The sequence below is a fragment of the Lissotriton helveticus genome, chromosome 1_2, assembly GCF_964261635.1.
Source record: "Lissotriton helveticus chromosome 1_2, aLisHel1.1, whole genome shotgun sequence".
Lineage (NCBI taxonomy): Eukaryota > Metazoa > Chordata > Amphibia > Caudata > Salamandridae > Lissotriton > Lissotriton helveticus.
In genome coordinates this window covers 351,216,690-351,236,023 of record NC_136058.1, presented here as the reverse complement: position 1 = coordinate 351,236,023, position 19,334 = coordinate 351,216,690, and positions in this window count along the sequence as shown.

Genomic DNA, 19,334 nt, shown 5'->3' with positions numbered 1-19,334 from the left:
GGTGGAGTGTGTTTTATTCATATTAATCACTAAGTAGCATTTTCAATCTGCCAGGTTTCATATTTATTTTCAATTCAAGTCAGATTCACTCTGCCGGGTGTCATAATAATTTTGACACATATTACATTCATTCTGATGCGTGTCGTTTTCATTTTGCAGCAGGCTATGGATTTCAGAAGGTGTCTTTTATGGGGATCTGTAATTTTGACATGGACGGCTTCCCATAACTCTGACCCAAATGACAGATACGCCACATAAAGCGGCTAAAGAAAGGTGCCAAAGCCAGGTAATTAAAGTCAAGGAGACAAATGAATCAGTACTCCTGCAAGTGAATCTGCCAGTCCCTTCAGTATTGACTTTTCATGTGACAGCATAATATTGAAGAGAAGTGACAAAACCAATAGGGTCAAGTAACTCTGACCCAAATGTTGCATATGGCTCACAAAGCTGTTAAATAAAAGTGGTATATTTACTGTACTCCAGTTTGGATGTATGTAAACCTGATTGTTGCAAAGCCATGTGGTTAGAGTCAAGGAGAAAAAAGGGACCAGTACTCCTGCAATTGTATCTGCCAGTACCGTTGTTGTTGTCCATTCAAATGCCAGTCATAGTCTGCTGCTGCATATAATGGCAGATATCATTAAATAATGGTGCAAGCGACTTTAGCCCTGCCAGTAATGTTATTGCACCTGGGCATACATGCACAGTTGACGAAAATAAGCGCTCCAGTGGGACAACAGGTGTGCCAGTCTTTCAGTGTTCCCCTCGTTCTTTTTATAATGCCCTTTCCAAACAAAATGTGGCACTAGCAACTGTGAGGAAAACCATTACGAAATAAGCCTGAGGAGGGTGCTGCTACTGGCAGCAGAGGCAATGTAAGTCAAGAAGGCAGCCTGCAGCCGTAATGAAGCGCGCCCCCATCGTCTGAGGAGGCGCGGCCTAGAATCTGAGGAGGCGCGGCCCTGTGGTAGTGAGGGCGCCGCCTTCGCTGACGAGAGGCGCGGCCCCAGGAGCGCGCGAATGCCGTGGCGTGCACTGTAGGAGCCGGCCGCCTCACCGTCACTCCGCTACAGGAAAGGCAGGAGCAGCTGGACGAGAGAAGAGACCACCGCAGCAACCCTCATGGCCTCTGGAGCATTTTCGTCAGCAAAGAGATGACTCACTCGAGCAGGTAGGGCAGATAAGCTCGTCAGGGGTCCATCCCTCGGCAGAGCTCCTCTAACAGGCGGCCATCTTCCTGCGTGGCCAGACCACGCCCCCTCTTTTCGCAAGCTTTTGAATAACTGTCTCCTCCGCAGTCTGTTTTCTGTCTGTCCTAAAGCGCCAAGAAGCCGTTGGTGAACATGCGCTGTATAAATGTCTTTCTCATATCATATCATATCGTACCATGTGACCATCCATCCCGATCTGGAGTTTATCCAGAACTTGGAGTGCAAAGATTTTTTGCAAATTATCTATTAAACCAATTGGTCTGTAATTGTATGGGACAGAAGTGTCACCATTCTTATGTATGGTGATTATCTCTGCTCCCCTCCAAGTCGGGGGGATTGCCCCACCAGCGGATATGCAGTTTTTAAGATATTTATGTAGGGAGCCCAACACTTACTCAGGGCTAATGCATCATACGTTCTTTCGGCTTCCATAGCAAACAAGAACCCCTCCTCAGCAGAATAAATGTTAAAATAATCTTCTTCCCTTTGAATTCTACAGGTGTGCAGATGAACCTAACTACCTCAATGCGTTTATTGCCATATCCCCTTAATCTGCTGTCTGGCAGACATAACACACAATTCTTGAACTTGCCCAGTTTGTCCTCCTACTACCATATTTTCCAATATGAACTGGAATAATATTTCCCTCCTCGTTTTCATAAACTTTACAAACTCTCACCAAATGACCCTTATTTTACATTTTTTACACACCTTTCTTCTAGCAGGTCAGACCTTATCAGAGGTTATATAACCTTCCTATCCACACCTGTGGCACACATAATCTCCTTTACCTTTACTTAATTCATAGTTGTTTTTTCCTTCAGTTCTGCCTGGTTACCTGAATTCTTGAGAGTTCAATTCTACCTAACAAGGGCATCAAGCCTTTGTCATGTGCTGCCTGTCATGATCTGAAATGACATGATCCTTGCATGTGTATCCTCATGGACCAGGCTAATAAACAAGGGGAAAGCAAACCTTGATTTTACAGGACTACGAGTACCATGATCCTTTGCCCTGACTTGGCTGGGCATCTCCTGTACATATGGGGAGCCACACCCAGTGACCAATGCTTACTATTTAAAAAATCCTTCAATGGATGGAGAGGAGGAGTGCTTTCTCCCCAAAATGTTCAATTGTCATATTCATAGAACCTTGAAAGGAAAGTTTGTTAGCACTCAATCATTTAGGTACTTGTTGGAGTTATTCATAGATCTGCTGAGTGAATGTGGCCTCTGTGTCACCTTTGTAAGGTGTGGTAAGCAGTGTTGTGGAAGCTTGTTCCTTTCTTGGAAAATAAAAAGTTAATCTTAGAAATATCTGTTACAGTTTTCTGCTTAAGTACATCAGGAGTGCTTTTGTCTGTCTTGGCAGTGAACACTGTTTAACTGCAGTTCAGTTTCAAAGTTAAAAGACTTTGTACAAACAATTATAACTTCTGAGTTAAATCAGGATCAAATGTTTTCAGGAAACTTGAGGAGACAGCATCCAACTTGTTTGGGCAGAGTACATTGTTATTGGCATTCAGTTTCAAAAGCTAAAAGACTTTTTCACTCAAGATTAACTCTTCACAAACAAAATAAAATTCATCTGTTTACCATGATGCTTGAAGAATGTGGATTAGTCATGTTCATCAGAGAACCCTGTTAACTGCATTTAGTTTCAAAGGTTGCTAAGACTTTACAAAAGCAATGAACACTTTCCAGAAAAATAAGCCTTGCTTGTTCAAAAGCTCCAGGAAAGTTCAAGAATGTAATATTTAACTAAAGTGATCTTTTTGAGCATTCCGTCTCATTGGCATATATGAACTCAGATCAAAGTATCATTGACATTACTTAAGAAGCACAATCCAGATGAACCATATCATTATTAATGGAGTACAGTTGTTTGGAGTTTCAAAGACACAATGATTTCACGCCCTGATGTAAGCGCATTTGTGGGAAGAATTTAAGGCATAACTATTTATACGCTTACTCAATTGTGAGCAGGTATCACAAGACATATTCATAGTGAGAAGGTTCATGCTCTGCATTTGCTCTTTATGAGAGGAACATTGTGAAAAAATAACAATAGGATCCAGGCTTTCCTCTCTCTATGTTTCCTGAAGATATATATATGGATCTTATGCCGGAAAGCCTATTTCTCTTTGGAAGGAAAGAGTTTCAAGCCATTTATTGAAGGTACCAGTGATATTACAAGTGCATACATTTGAGCTGATTATTGAATTTGAGATATAAGCATACTATGCTAATCTTTCCTATGCCAGTCATTTTAGACCTCCTTCCCAGCTGTCCCTTTCCCTCCACCTTCCCCTCACCTGGCATCTCAGGGGTCCTGTGTTAGTTTCATTTAGGAACCTAGTGGTGCTTGGGGGTAGGTCCATTCTTAGCATTGTGCCATTCTTGAGAGGCATTGAATTCTTCTTGGGCAGACCTGACAATGCCATTCATTCTCTTTAAGTTCTTGTTTTCCTTCATCTCTAGTCTCAAATTGGTTAGCAATGTTTAATGCCTTGTCAAGTGTTAGATTCTTAAGGTTTTACTGTAGTTCCGACTTGTTGTTCTTATGAACTAACATGAAACATTCTATAGTTGCATATAGAAGTTAACACTCGATTATGTAACTGTTTAAAAACGTGATGTTTCTGTGGCAATAGGGGCTTGTAAATATGCCCCCTAATCCCTCACCAGGAAGGTCTTCCTAACAAACAATGGAAACACCAATTAAATATAACAGTAGCTTCAAGAACGTCCATATCTCTTCTTACGCATCAGGAGCCAATCAAATTGCTCCTTTAGGTTCCCATCTCATCAAAACAGGGACTGCCGTACTCAACACTCCAGTACAGTTGTCCAGCTGTGCACCGTGTTTAGACTCTGGTAATCCAGAGCCCCCTTCATATTGCATATATTCTGAGTGATAGGGGTCCACTCACTCCCAATGTCGGTGGCACGCAATCACAATAAAACACGAAGTACTGTAATACATTGAAGTTTACATTAAAAACGTAAGGTGTGCGGTAACACTCATTTCTTTTGTACTCAACACTCCACCATCCTGGTAAGTGATAAACGGAAGGCCTCCTTTGACCATTATTTTTCAGAGTTTGTTGCCAGATTCCTTCCTGCAGGCCTCACACATCTAATACAATCATCGAGCCTTTATGTGACTAACGAGAAATATCATAACTCACCTGTAAAAGGAAAAACAACATACTGACAGGGTTAAACACATTTGCAGCTTTGGTCTAAAGTCAGGCTAAATTAAATCGATAGACAACAGGAGCTTTGATTACATGATTGTGCATAGACATGAATATATTGAGAACAAATGTGAGATGTGAATATAAAAGTAAACATGATTACATTGCACAAGTAATAAAATACTCTACATGGGTTCTGGATGACTACAATGGTTACATTTCATTAATTGGAATAAATGCATCACAGGTTACAAAGGTAAGTCACACACTAAATTCAAATGCTGTATATGAATATATGTGTATAATTGTAACATATAAAGGGGGCAGCCTCAATTATGCTTCTCCATAAATAAAACAAAAGACACACAATTGATGGACGTAATTCAGAACAAATCAAAATATTCACCGCCAGTCAAGGGATCTTGTTTAAATCCATCATTATTTTGCTCATCATGCCACCCCAGTCTAGACCTGGCACAAACAAAAACCTGAGTTTTGTATACTGAACCAGTGAAGAAAATAATGCAATGTCTCTTTCTTTTCCTTTGCGTCCTTATCTTTATATTTTGAAGCCAGTCAGGGAATTCACATCAGTACACACTATCCCCAAAGACTGAAGTTCATGAAACTGTTACAAAGAGATCAAGCACATATTGCAGAAGTGAGTGCAATGCTGAGAAGATCCACAAGAGGGGAGTGTACAAACATAAATGTTTGTGTCCCCGCGCTAGAAGCACATCAGCAGAAGTGGGAAAGAAAGACACCGGACGAGAGTTGATATGGACAGTATTGATCGGAAAGCCAAAACACTCACTCCACAAGGAGGGATGAGAATTAACCAAAAACATGTAACTCTATGTCTGTCATTATATGTAATTTGTAACCTGTAAATACCAATACAAATATCTTTAAAAAAAAAAAAAAAGATTCCTCACCCTGCTCCTGAAGGATGGTGGCCCGAAGCCTGTTTTGCTGTAACACTAGTTATTTATACTCGAACCACCTGTACACTAAATTCAGAGGAACACATTTCAGATTAGGGCTGCTGCTATCAATGTTATAATACTGCAGTCAGAGGGGTTGTGAAAAATCCAAGTGTTACACAAAGAACAAGAGGCAGATTTCCGAGACTGTCACGCAGTGCAGCGTTGTAAATCACCTTGCTGCGCTGCACTGTGTCACTGGGGAAGGGCAGGCACGCCCTGAATTTAAGGCAATACAAGATGCAGGAAGGATTGATTGTATGGAGAAAGGGGCACATTCCTGCACAAAATCAATCCTGAGAGGAAAATTCCTCTTTTATGCGTGCTGATGCAGCACACATTGAAAGAGGATGTAACAAGGAAAAATAAAGATATTTCTCCTTGTTGGTGCACTACCAGGATTACCAGTTTTGGTAAATCTGAGGACGCACCAGAAACCATGAGAGTTGTGGGGGAGCACTCGGGCAACGCCCATGGAATGCCTGCCGAGCCCAGAGTAAGGCAACTCAGCGATTTGCACTGCGTTGCTTAACTCCAGATTCATGGAGCAACTCAGGGCCACTCAATACGACCATGCCTGGCTTCAGAATTCCCATTTAAGATTTGCGTTGGGCATGCACAACGTCGCGTGGTGCATCACACCCCCAAGCTGGTGGTGCACTTTGGAATTATGTTTTGGCAACTTGCTCTTCCCTTACACACCCACCCGTCAACTCCGGTCTCTGGGTCAACATCTGGCGGCTGTTCTTAGGGTGAGGAAGGTGCGTGCCAAACTTTGGAATTCTCTCCCACTGCGCATTCGCAGTCTGAATAATTACTCAGCTTTCCGTAAGGCACTCAAAATGAAAAGGGGGGGCCCTCGGCCCCCCCCGCCCGCATGGCGGCGCGGCGACCCCCTCTTCCCTCGATTCCCGGTGGTGGGGGGCGTGACCTCCCGGTGTCCAGTGATGACGCGGGGGGGTGCGCGCCGCACCACCGGCTGGCTGGCGCCCGACCCCTGACCCGGAAGGCGTTGCGCAGACTTCTGGGTCGGGGGGGCGGGGGGATGGGGCGTGCCGCCCCCTCCCCGCGACCCTAGGATAAAGGAGGGGGGAGCGCTCAGGTGGCCCCTTGTCGCCTGAACGCTCCCCCACACTGGTCGTGCCCCGCGCTCGGGGCCTCCTAATTTTCTCTTTTTCTCCCTTGCAGGTCTTCGGTGGTGTAAAGCTTCGTCGATGGAAGGGGCGGCGCAGTTGGAGCGGGACGCTCGGCACGGGAAGAGTCAGGAGATTCAGGAAGTATCGGTGGAGCGTCGGAGTGAGGCCTCGGCGAGGAGTGTGGCGCGGGAACGGGACTGGACGGGCAACTCCGACCAGGCAGGACTTGTGGTGGCGTTAAGCTCTTGGCGGTGGAGCCCGGGATGCGGGCAGGACACTGGGGCTAAAAGGTGAGCCTCGGGTGCTGCGTTTACTCTGTGCCGGTCTGTTCATCTGCTGTGCGTGGGCGGCAGGATGGCTCAGTGAGTTTAAACCTCACCACTGAGCGCCGGGGGGGGCTCCAGTCTCTCCGGAGGCGCGGGTTGTGCCTCTGAATTCGCGATCGGTGCTGCTGTAAAGGGCTCTGAGCGCTAGTGCTGCAATTGTGCAATTGGCGGTGCTGGTATTTGTTTTTATGTATTTATTTAGGCGTTTTATATAGCGCAGACTTTACCGGAGGCAAAGGTGACAATAGTGAGTATACAAAAATACAGGAGGTAGCAAACGGGGCAATACAGGAAGGGTTCGATTCCCTGTCTTTACTGTTAAAAATACGATTAGGGGTATGTTACCGCGTAAGCACTGACGATGGATCAACATTGGAGAACGGGTAAGGCCCAAGCGTATTAGTTGACATGCAAAGCAGTATTGTATCGACTTGACAGATGTGGGCCTGTTGTGTTCAATGTACCAATCAGGGAGGCAGAGGGGATTTCACTGCTTGGGAGTTTGTTCCCTGGGCTGACTTGTTTGGGGGAGAGCGGTGGCTCGGATGGTGGTGTAGAGCATTCAGTGATTTAGAATGATCTGCATGCACGTTGGTTTTGATGAAATAAATAGTTTTACATGCTTATGAGTTCTCCCTACGGGCCTGCAAAGGGAAATCCGCATTTCTGCAGAACTTGCTTCCTATTATAGCTTTCCCACTGTCAGCAGGTCTCTTCGAGGCCGTGGGTTTGGGGTCATCGGTAACGTAGCGCTGGGAAAACATGTGGCTTCCTTTACTAGTCTTGAACTCATCTGTGGTGGAATTATGACTATTGTTGCCATTTATTGGATCAGAGCGCTCCTCTTTTGGCTGTAAGTAGTAAGTGTAGAGTGCGTTAATGAAAATGCACCCTAACAGTTCGAAATGGGCAACTTTTCAGCAAAGTATAATAGCATGAACACAATAGGATTAAAACGCAATTCAGCAAAATTTGCATTACTCTTTGACGCTGTATTACCGACAGGTATGTGTGTAGTTGGTTGGAAAGGGGGGGGGGCCTCGAAACGATACTCGGTTGGGCCCCTGGGCTGCAGGCACATCATGTGCGGGTGGAACGTTGTAGGGGGAGGGAAATCCTTTCAAGAGTAATTTTTGCAATTAGGTTTTCAACTTGCTGTTGACACCTAGGAGCAGCAATATTGTCGTGGTGTGTCCAGGGCTTCAGATGTAAGCCTGTTTCAATATTACAGGCCATGGTTGCTCCTTATATATCGCAGGCAGCGAACGGCCACCGACAAAGCCAATAGTTCTGACTTATAGGTATGATACTTGCTGCATTGGTAAGTTGAGTAATAGCTAGGCAGGCGAAGGCTGAGGGTTTTGCTGCTGGCGGATTGGGCAATACATCTGCCCTCAAGTTATGCTAAATGTTCACCGATATGTTCATGCAAAATCTATGCCTTTCAGAAAAGTGTTTACCGTTGCCAGAAGGTAGTGCTTTTGTTGTACCGTTTGCTAGTGTTTGGGGTAGTACGCAACCACTTGATTGGAAAGGTGGGGGCCCTGGCCATAATAGTGGTAGCTTTTTCAATATTATATGCAAACCATGCTTGCTGTTTAATTTTGCTTATGCATGGAACAGCCATTGACAAAGCCTTTAATCACGACGCATAGCTAGCTGTGATATTGGGAATACATAGCATGGTGTAAGGATAGAAGAAAAGCTAGGAAATGTGTGCCACACTGTGCTAATCACAGTTCGACTTAGTGGGGGAATCATTATCCTTCTGCTCACTAAAACTGTGTAACTGGTTCCATTGTTACAGCTTTCTGTTGAAGTCTTAAGAGCAGTAATATTGTCGTGGTGTACCCTGGGCGTCAGTTTGCTAGCCCTTTCAATATTATATACAAGCCATGGTGGCTGCTTATTTATCTTCCACAAGGAACTGTCATTGACATTAGAATTTCGACAACTATGTCTCAGATCTCCTACATTTTGCCAGTTTAGTCGACGTCCTTTGTTTTTAGAATGATGAAGAGTTTTAACTTGCATAGCCTGTGTTTTTGTGACAAAGTAGTTTCTCACAGTCTGTAAAACAAGTCGCCCATCTGCGCGTAGCCAATGAACGCCGTGGATCTTGGCGGTGGTGCAGATGCCTCTCTGGGCTCTTTCTCGATTGGTTGTTAAAGGGGGGCCTCGAAACGGTACTCTGTGGGGCCCCCGGACAGCAGGCACATCATGGGCGGGTGATCACACGCCGCTCACTTATTGTTGTGGTGTCCCAAGGGCTTCTAATGTGAGCCTTTTTCAATAATCTTTAAGCCATAATTGTTGCCTAGTGGTCCTAAGGCACCAGACAGCCATTGACAAGGACAATAGACCTGAATATAGGTATGAGACTTGTAACAGCCATATTGTCGTAGGGTTCGTGTTATATACGAGCCATGGCTACTGCTTATTTATCTTAGGCAGGGGACAGATACCGACAAAGCCAATAGTCCTGGCTGCTAGGTATGATACTGGTAACATATATCTGGGGGTATGTACAGGAGTGCCGCGCATGGGTCGTGTGGCCCACATTGACGGTCACGCACGCACCAACATTTGGTAACAAAGGAAAATGACCGTATAAGTATGGTAATTTCACCACTTGAGTCAAGGTTTCAGGACCATTGGGCATCCTTCTCTATTGCCTCTTTAATCGGAGAATCGTATTTGGTCCCAAGCATCTCTAATCGATTGGTCCCTGGGTGGAATGTGTTATTGCACAATTATAAGTTTAAGTAGAGCCATTCATTTTATGGTCAGAACAATCTCTGCAATTCTCAGTTAAATACTCTTTGGGGGTCCTCCAGGCGAGTAACATGTACCTAAGACTAGGGTGGAGCGATGGTGTGAAGTGGAAGTAGCAGTTCCAGCCAGTTGCCTTGTATCTAAATTATCATCACCTGGGTATTCAACTGATGGGAATAACGCACACGACAGTAAGGGTTTGTTAGTTTTAGCATGGGCTTGGAAACCAGTAGCGTGTTAAAAGATTCCGGGGGGGGGGGGGGGTGGCAGAACTATACCTTTCTTAGGGCTCTAATGGGAAGAGCGGATTTAGTGTGCCGCTGAGGTTGTGGGTGCTCTATAAGGGGGGCTGGCTCCGTCTAAAAAATTTGGGATGACCCAGAGTTCGCTGCTTCTTTATGGCATACATTTTATGGAAAGCTTTAATTTAGAGCGGTTATTGTTAGATTTAAACTGGGTGCTCCTTTGGGTAGGGACCGAGCGGTACATCTTCGAGGGCCCTAATTAGTGGAGAGCATAGGTCAGGAGTTACTGTCACTCATGTCGGGTTGGCTTGGATGGTATGTTTACAGAAAGCCAGAGCTGTAATTGTTGCCACCGATGCGGAGTGCTCTATACGAGAGCTGCTTTTCACCTGAATTTGGGAATTATCCAGGGTTCCCTGCTTCTTGATAGATAATTAGGCCATATCCCCAGAGGGCTCTAATGGTTGTGACGCACAGGTCAGGGGTTGCTTTTGATCATGTCAGGTTGGTTTTTATGGTGATTTACCAAATGCCGACGATTTAATGTTGTACCGGGACTGGTGAAGGGCTTGTTGGGCCATTTGACAGCTTGGCACGGATGGCAGGGTGCTAATCCCATCCTGAATGACTTTACTGCTGAACTGGCGAAGGCGGTCCCCCTTTCCATTATATATCCTACGCCTAAAGACTTTGATAGTAAAACGGACATGGTAAGTGGGGGCAGGGGTAGGCAAGTGAGGCTATGCCATTGAGAAAACCTTGTCTATATCCCATGCAATTTACAGGTGTAATGATAGGATTAGTTCCCTTACTGGGGTACCTGGTTTTATAACCTCAGGGACGATGTTGGGATGAGGAATAGGGACAGCGGTTCACCAGTAGATTCCTATCTGATTGTCAGCACCATGCAGTCGCCGAACAATGTCCTTACTGGACAAGCGTACAATAATGTTCTCACCGAACTAAACAGCACACGTCATGGCCACAAAGCTGAATAAGAATTTGGGGGCCTGTGCTGGTACACTACCACAGGTGTGTTGTCAGACTTCGGGAGTGCCGGTAGTATCGGCCTGGATAGGAATGTATGTGGCTGCGGCATAATTGTTTGATAACCATGAATGCGCTGTGTCACTGCATTTCACACTGTGTACCAACTGTAATGAAGGTTATATTGCTGGGCACCCTCTCCGTAACACTAATTCACACTTCACATGGGACACAGACTGATGCTAGGCTAAACGCTTGCAGTTGGAAGTGTCAATGGGAATGCATTTGGCGCTAGTCTTAGCTAAAACTTAGCATGTGAGGGCAATGTAATATAGGCATGTGTACTGTAGTTATCGCAGGAAGCCAGATAACACTAATGGTTGTGTGTGTCTTTTTTCCATTTATGTATGGCCGGGTCCTTGGCGGGGATTTGGGGAGTGCCCACGCCGCAACAACCGCAACAGACGGACAGCCAAAGGGACGCGGACGTTAGCTTCTCAAACCTGTCACGCGGGGGAGGAACTCGTCGCGGGGCGGCAAGGAACTACAACAGCTCAACACAAGCGGAAAGAGGATCAGCAGACATTGGTGACTTGGATTGGGGGCCGCTCTTATGTGAGGCGTGCTAAACAGAATTTTCTTGCAGGTGAACATAGGAAAAGGGCGGAGCGAAAGGGGTTTTTCTGTTTCCCTCTTTGGGAGGGGTGGGGCTTATGCCCCAGCCAGTTCAGTGATTATTTTCAGGAACATTATCTCAGCCAGAGACCCCCCCCCCCGTCAGTGGTGATACTTCACCTGGGGGGGAATGATTTGGCCAACTAGGTAGGCGCATCCTTATAGAGGAATTCACTTCCATTGCGGGGTGGGTGGCCATGCCGGGTTGCACGGTAATTTGGTCGCAACTTATACCCCGGTGGCAGTGGTGAGGAGGGGGACCCGGTCAAGGCGTTGAATCATTCGGTAAAGAAGATCAACACGCAATTGGACAAATTATTTCAAGCCCCCCGGTTGCAGACGATCCCTCATGGGTGCATTTGGGGGTAAACATTTCTAGCTACGGGACGGGGTACACTTAACTGAGGCAGGGAATGTCCTGAGGATCTAGTAACATAGTGGCATGGCTAGGGGGATTTGCGAGGCGAGCATGACCTTTCTAGGAGTAGGAAGGGGGAGGCCAGATCGTCGGTCAACAATGCTGGCCGTGGCGGTAAGGTCATGACCGGTGAGCAGCTATTTTAAGGTCTGAGGGGGCGGCATCATCCTTTGGAGGTGTCCGCTCAGGGGGAGGGGTCACTGGCCCCTCCCAGAACTTCAGGGGCAGGTATAACTGGTGCTGCAAAGGGGTGCGGGTAGGGGAGTCACGCTGTCCTTATGGCTGGTAGCCACCCCGTGCGTACTCATGACGTCAGCGAATGGCGCGAGTAAGGGCCCTCCTTCAGTGGGTAAATGGAGTTCACGGAGTGGACCGAGTAATTAACGGGCTCGGCTGCGCATGCGCACCTGCGGTAAGGGCGCAGCTAGTAGGACCCGACACCGGTTAGGACCTCGCCATATGGCCAGTAATGTTAGTATGCAAAATTTCAGAGGAGGATGTTAGATTCGGTTAGGAAACAAGCTGTATTAGAATCTTGTTAAGGTTAGCATATCATACTTGTTGATATGATTGTATCGAATGTCCTTGAATATTTTGCATAAAACTGTATCTTTTGTTTAATAATTTTATTATTTTGTATCTTAATAAATACGGCCGGGGGGGTCTCGCGATCCCCCGCCTTCCAAAGACAATCATGTTTCGTGTCAGTGTGTTGGGTTGATGTGGGTCCACAGGGAGGGGGGCGGTAGCCGTCGCTGACCATGCTCATCTGTTCCCCCCGCCCTAGAACCTGCTGTTCTTTTCTTAGTGTCTCCCTATTTGCTGCTGCTAGCGCTGGGACGCCCCTTTGTTGGGGCAGCTGTGCGCTCTATTAAACCTTTTAACCTAACACACTGTCAGAAATATATTGCTAAAGCATGGCGTGATAGCCACTGTCATTTAGAGACAAGACATTTTCCATTGAAATGGACACTCTAGTGGCTATTTATGAGAGCCCTGAGTAACTTTTGTACCGCGTAAAGTTGTATATGCATGAAGCAGGCTCTCATAAAGATTTATGAAGCCACATAAGGCCACCCGGCATAGCTTTGAGTGGCCTCATAAATCATAAATAGTGCAAATCGCTACGTCGCCTTACTCTGTGCCCAGGAGGCATTCCATGGGCGTTGCGGTGGGTTTTCCCATGCAACACCCATGCAATTTGGCACTGCCCTAAATTTAATAAGTGATGTAAACCTGGGGATGCGTCAAATCTTTACTCCTCCCAAGGTGAGGCATAACGAGGATAACTATGTTAATTTCTCCTCTTTTTTTTACTCTTTACATGTGTGCTGCTGAATTCTGCAGCACGCATAGGAAGTTGAAAATATCATATCAAACGCCTAGGTAGGGTGCCTATGTTTGCGCTAGGCGGCCAAAATGGCGCCAGCGCAGGCAGAAAGGACAGGAATGTACTGTATTGCTTAAATATCATACATTCTTGCTGTTTACTTTGGCGAAGGAAAGTGCAGTAAGATGCCTTGCTGTGCTCCCCTACGCCAAAATGCCATAAATTAGGCCCTTAATTTGATGAGACGTGCAGTTGTACTGATAATAGAGGTAGAGGTGTGGCGCAGCGGCCAGAACAGCTGACTCTGGAGTGCGGGGCTCATGGTGCGATCACCGGCACCCGCGGCAGCTCTGCTCAGCACCATGTGACTCTAGGCAATAGCTCACTTAATCTCCCCTATGGCCCCCAGCGCCTTGAGATCCTTAGGGGTGATTAGTTTGCGCTTAATGAATACCGGATTTATTTTAGTTATTTATAATACTGATAATACAATATAGCGCACAAAAGATAATGTCTGGAAATTGGCTACAGCGAATATTTATAATTTGCACATCACCAAGTAAAGTGTTTTGATTTGTTCTAATCCTAATAAAACCTTCGATTCCATCACACTTCAGAATTACAAAAACATACTTTTCATTTCTAGCTTCCTAACTGCTTTTTTTTTATATTTGGGCAATTAATTAGCAGATATTTAAATGCTTTTTTGTGTGCTAAAAAAAAGTTTTATAGCCTATCATTTTACACTCCCTGTGCCCCAACAAGAGTGTCACTTACTGCAGTTTGCAAAAGCCTCTCAGTTTGCAGTCAGAGGAATACAAGTAATTCCCACTTTCCATGGTCTAAGAATAATGGCAATACGTCAGAAGACATAACCTGACATTTGACCTCTGTCTTAGAATGTAGAGAAGAGGTAAAAACACATCATTATTGAGCCTTCACATTCTTAAGCTCAGCACGTTTATTTTGGGGGTGCTGCAGCATTCTACTTCCAGTGCCTAGTGACAAAACACCTCACCTTTCTGTTTGGCGCTAACTCCTTACAGTTATGGATGTAGTGAGCACCCGGCCAAATCCTAACAATGTATTGATCAGCAACCCTTTCTGCCGGGCAAAGACCACAGGGTATAAATAAAGGTGACGTCAGCGCTCGGGCTGTCGATACTCAGAGAGTACATGGTTGTAGCGTCCAGCTACAAATAACCACAGACACCGTTGCTTATACTCAAGACCTTTATTCTATGCTTCTTACTCACACGCTGTCCCTACTCTAACTGCCCCTTCCTGTCCTGTCCCCACCTCTTCCCCTCTGCCCACCTAGCTCCGCCCACCCCAGCTACTGGACTGCTAACTTCGTTACATCTCCCCTTTTCTTAATAAAGTAACAAATGAAATAGAGATTAGTCCATCTCTGCGATCAGTCTTTTGGGAGGTCGCACGTGACGGCGGGGTCTCGCTGGTGTGGACACAGCGACTTCAGTTGAGGGTTCCTCTACAGACGGATGTCCTGTGTCAGGTGCGACAGATTCAGGGTTGTCCGGGCTTTCAGGTGTAGGGACCGCAGTTGTACTTTCACGGACTTCAGTGGAGCACTTCTTGAAGTGAGAAGCGTTGCGGGTGACTCTCCGTGTTTCTGATTCCGCAGTCACCATGGTGCCCTTTTGTTGGGTAATTGTCAGAGGCTCATCCTTGAAACGACAATCAGTCTTTTGGCGTTGTTCCTGTCTGACAACGACTCTGTCGCCTTCCCTCAAGGAGGGGGACCGGGCTCTTCGTTTGTGGTCCGCATACTCTTTCATTTTGTCTTTGCAGTGCCGATCTGTTATGGCCATTTCTCTGTGTTGTTGATCCGACAGAGGCTTTCTCAGTGCGCCGTCCCATGTGGGGATCCGATTCCTCATTGTCCTCCCGAGCATGAGAGTCGCAGGGCATTGGCCGTTGTGGAGTGGGGAGTGGTCCTGTAGGCACTAAGGACCTCGTTCAGTGCTGACTGAAGATCTTTCTTCTCGGCCGTGGCTTGCTGGAATGTTCTCTTGATGGTGGACATGAATCTTTCCACAGTGCCGTTGGCCTGGGGCCAGAGTGGCGTGACTTTGCGATGTTGAAAGTCCATGTGTTTCGCGAAGTCGCTGAATTCATGACCATTGAATGGGGGCCCGTTGTCCGTCTTGATGACCCTGGGGACACCCCAAGTCGCGAAGACTTCTTCAAGTACCTTGAGGGTGCAAGCGGCACTGGTGGATGATATGAACTGGGCCACTGGGAACCTGGAGTATTCATCCAGGATGACGACTACATACTTCCCGGATTGCAGGGGGCCATAAAAGTCCATGGCAACTTCTTGCCATACCCCATCGGGCAATGGGGTCATCTGTAGAGGTGCAGGTGGGTTACTGTGGCTGGTCAGTTGACATGGGTGGCAGTCTTTCAACGTGTCTTCAACCATCTGGTCGAGGGCTGGGAACCAGACACGTTCTCTCAGTGCTCTTTTGGTGGAGACAACTCCTCGATGCCCTTCGTGGGCCAAGTCGATTACTCCTTGTCTCAGTGTCGCTGGTATAACTAGTCTGTGATCTCTGAGGAGGAGGTCGTCACCGGTTACAGAGAGTTCGTCGGAGACATGTCGGAAGGCTTGGAGTTCTTTCCTGACAGCAGGGCTTTCCTCTTCCTCCTGTGGGTGGTACCTCCATCTGTTGGTTCGGGTACGCTTTATCACTGCTTGTAGGATGTTGTCTTGATTGGTCGCTTCCCGAATGGCGTGCATGGGGATGGCTGGTGGACGAGCATGATTAGCCACAAAGTGAATGTATTCTTCCGCAATGGAGGGCGCAGTCTCTGATGAGTCTCGGGGGTGGCGGGACATATAGTCAGCTGGATTCTCATCCTTCCCCGGTTTGTGAATGATCGAGAACGTGTACTCTTGCAGCCGCAAGCCCAATCTTTCGATCCTGGGGGGCATCTTGCACTTGGGATTCCCATAGATCGTGACAAGTGCCTGATGGTCGGTTATGAGTGTGAAGTGTTTCCCGTATATGAAGATGTGGAAGTGTTCGCACGCCCACACGACGGCCAGGCTCTCCTTCTCCGGTTGGGAGTATCGTTTCTCAGGGTCCGTCAGGCTCCGACTGGCATAGGCGTTGATCCTCCTCTGATCCGACTCATGGTCGTACTGTGCCAGGATGGCCCCTAAGCCCACGGGGCTTGCGTCCACAGTGATTTCCGTTTTCCTCTTGGGATTGAAATAGGAGAGGCACTTGGCTGATTCCACGGCGCGTTTGATGTCCTTGAAGGCACGCTCACACTCCGGGGTCCACACAAATTGCGCACCAGCTTTCGTGAGGAGCCTCAGTGGGTGACTTACGGTGGCGTAATCACGAATGTAGCGGGCGCAGTAGCTAGCCATCCCAAGAAAGGAACGCAGGTCGTTGACGTCCGCCGGACTCTCGGTGTTGTTGAGCGTGGCGATCTTGTCCGGGTCTGGTTTCATGCCACTCGCTTAGAAGATGTGTCCGAAGAATTTCAGGGTCGACTGATGAAATTCGCATTTGCCTTGTTGAGGGTTAACCCAGCTTCCATCAGAGCGAGGCAGACACGATCGAGGGCGGTGTCATGCTCCTGCGTGTCCGAACCGTAGACCAAGATATCATCGCTGTAATTAAGGGCGTTAGGGATGTGGTGGATGACGAGACGAATGGCCTCCTGGAAGATCTCGGCGGCTGATGAAACGCAAAAACTGAGACGTTTGTAGCGGAATAGACCAAGATGGGTGGCAAACGTCGTGATGGGGCGAGAGCTGTCGTCCAGCTCGAGCTGATAGTAGCCCTTGTTCAGGTCCAGTTTAGAGAACACGGTTGCCCCGTTAAGCGCCGTGATCATGTCGCTCAGGAGTGGGCCTGGGTGTCGCTCCCTCTCAATAGCCGTGTTCGGCAGACGCATGTCCACACACAGACGGACTTTGTTTTGGGACCCTTTCTTGGGGACGATAACCACCGGGGACACCCAGGGAGTGGGGCCCGCAGTGCGCTCAATGATGTCGGCGTCCAGAAGTTCCTGCAGTTCACATTCAACCGCGGATTGCAAGTGAAATGGCACTCTTCGCGGGAGTTGAGCCACTGGTTTGATTTGCTCGTTGATATGCAGATGGATTTGACGGCCTTTCAGTTTTCCCAAACCTCGGAAGAGGGAGGGGAATTTTCCAGCGCAGTCCGAAATGTCATGGACGTTGAAGAGGATGTGCACCAACTGAAGACGTTCAGCCGTGGGGAGGCTCAGCAGACAGTCAGCCTCAGGTCCTTTAATTACATGGATAACTGCTGGGATGGAGAGCTTGCCATGCGTGAGGGTGGTGTCAAACTTGCCCAAGCATTGGAGAGGTTTCTTCGCCATCCAGGTGTAGACGCGGACGGGCGCGAAATGCAAACGTGGTTTGGGGTCCATTCGGTCATGTTCGGCAACTGATATGTAGTTGAGCGATGCCCCGCTGTCCATCATGAACTTAGCGGCATGGTTGCCCACTTTGATGTTGAGGCGTGGATAACGTTTGAACTGATCATGGTCAGCAGGAGTTGACATATTCGGTGGTGTATGACGAATGCCTGGATGAGGACGATCTTGAGTCTCTTGACGGAGAACGACGGTCCCACCTGGAGCGTCGAGAGTCGTGGCTGGAGTGTGAGGACGTGGGAGATCTAGGAGGCTCTTCTTGAACCGCTCTGATGTGATGACGCTTGGCCTCCGACCGTGAGGGCCGCTGCGACCCATCCTGTCTGTCACTGTCGTTGCGTTTTTCTTTGTGGTAATCCCCACACATGGCCTCAAAGTGGTTGGACCGTCCACATTTTCTGCACCGTTGGCCCATGGCAGGGCAGGAGTCGATGTGAGGGTAGTCGTATCCACACCTGAAGCATCGCCTCGTGCGTTCAGGTCGTCGATCTCTCCTTTCGGATACTTTCCTCCGGTAGTCCGGGCGTCGCCTGGGCGAGTACTTGGAGCGCCGCGATCTGTCTCGCGGGTGACGTCTTCCACTGTCGCGCCGATCCTGTCGTCCCTGCCGTCTTTCAGTGACACGGTTGGCGTGTTCACGGCTGGTACTGGGTCCTGTTTCAATTTCCGCCGCGTTTTCTTCAGCTTGATCGTACAGTCGGGAGTTCTCTTCGATCTCTGCTAGTTCCTGTGGTTTTCTTAGTAGTCGCCGTCTCAGCGATTCCGAGTGACACCCAGTGATTATTTGAGATTTGATGGCCGCATCCGGCGAGAAGTTGGTAAAGTCACAATGTTGGGACTGCCGCCGCAGTCGATGTATGAAGGAGCTCAGTGGTTCTTCCTTTCCCTGGCGCTGCTGGTGGAACTTGTGTCTCTCATAGTCGACATTTCTCTTATGCAGAAAGCGGTTATTTAGAACGGTTCTTACTTTATCATAGGTGTCACCATCTGTGGCTGGGATCTCTCGTACGATCTTGCTTATTTCACGCCCCCCTAGATTGCGAAGGGCTATGATCTTGTCTTTGTCTGGTTCAATTTTGGACCCCTCAATGTAGTCCTCAAAGTCCTCTAGCCATTCTTGCCATTTCAGGCCCATGCTGCTTCCTGTCGTGACTGACAGTGGCTCCGGGGCTCGCAGGTGGGTGCCTCCCTTGACTTCCTTGTGTGCGGGAGGGTTGGACATCTTGGCGGTGGGTTTTGGCGCCCGCGTCTGCTTCTTGCGTCAGTGACTGGTGTATGTTTCCAAGGTTTGTCTTTTGTCCTCTTGTATCTATCAATGCTTGTTTGTTTACGCTTGGTCTTTTGCCAGTGCTTGTTTTGCTTTCTATCACCAATGCTTGTTTCCTTCTGCTTAATGCCTGACTTCAAGATGGCCGCCTGTATTCTGCACAGGGAGGATGTCCTAGAGGTCGCCTGACTCAAAGATGGCCGCCGCCCCTGAAATCCCAGCTTGCATGGGACTATCACTTTGCTCATTCAGACCCCGGCCTGCTCATTCAGGACTCACCGGCCGCCGGTCCCAGGAACATCAGCACTTCTCCCGGTCTCCGCGCTGATCCACAGGTGA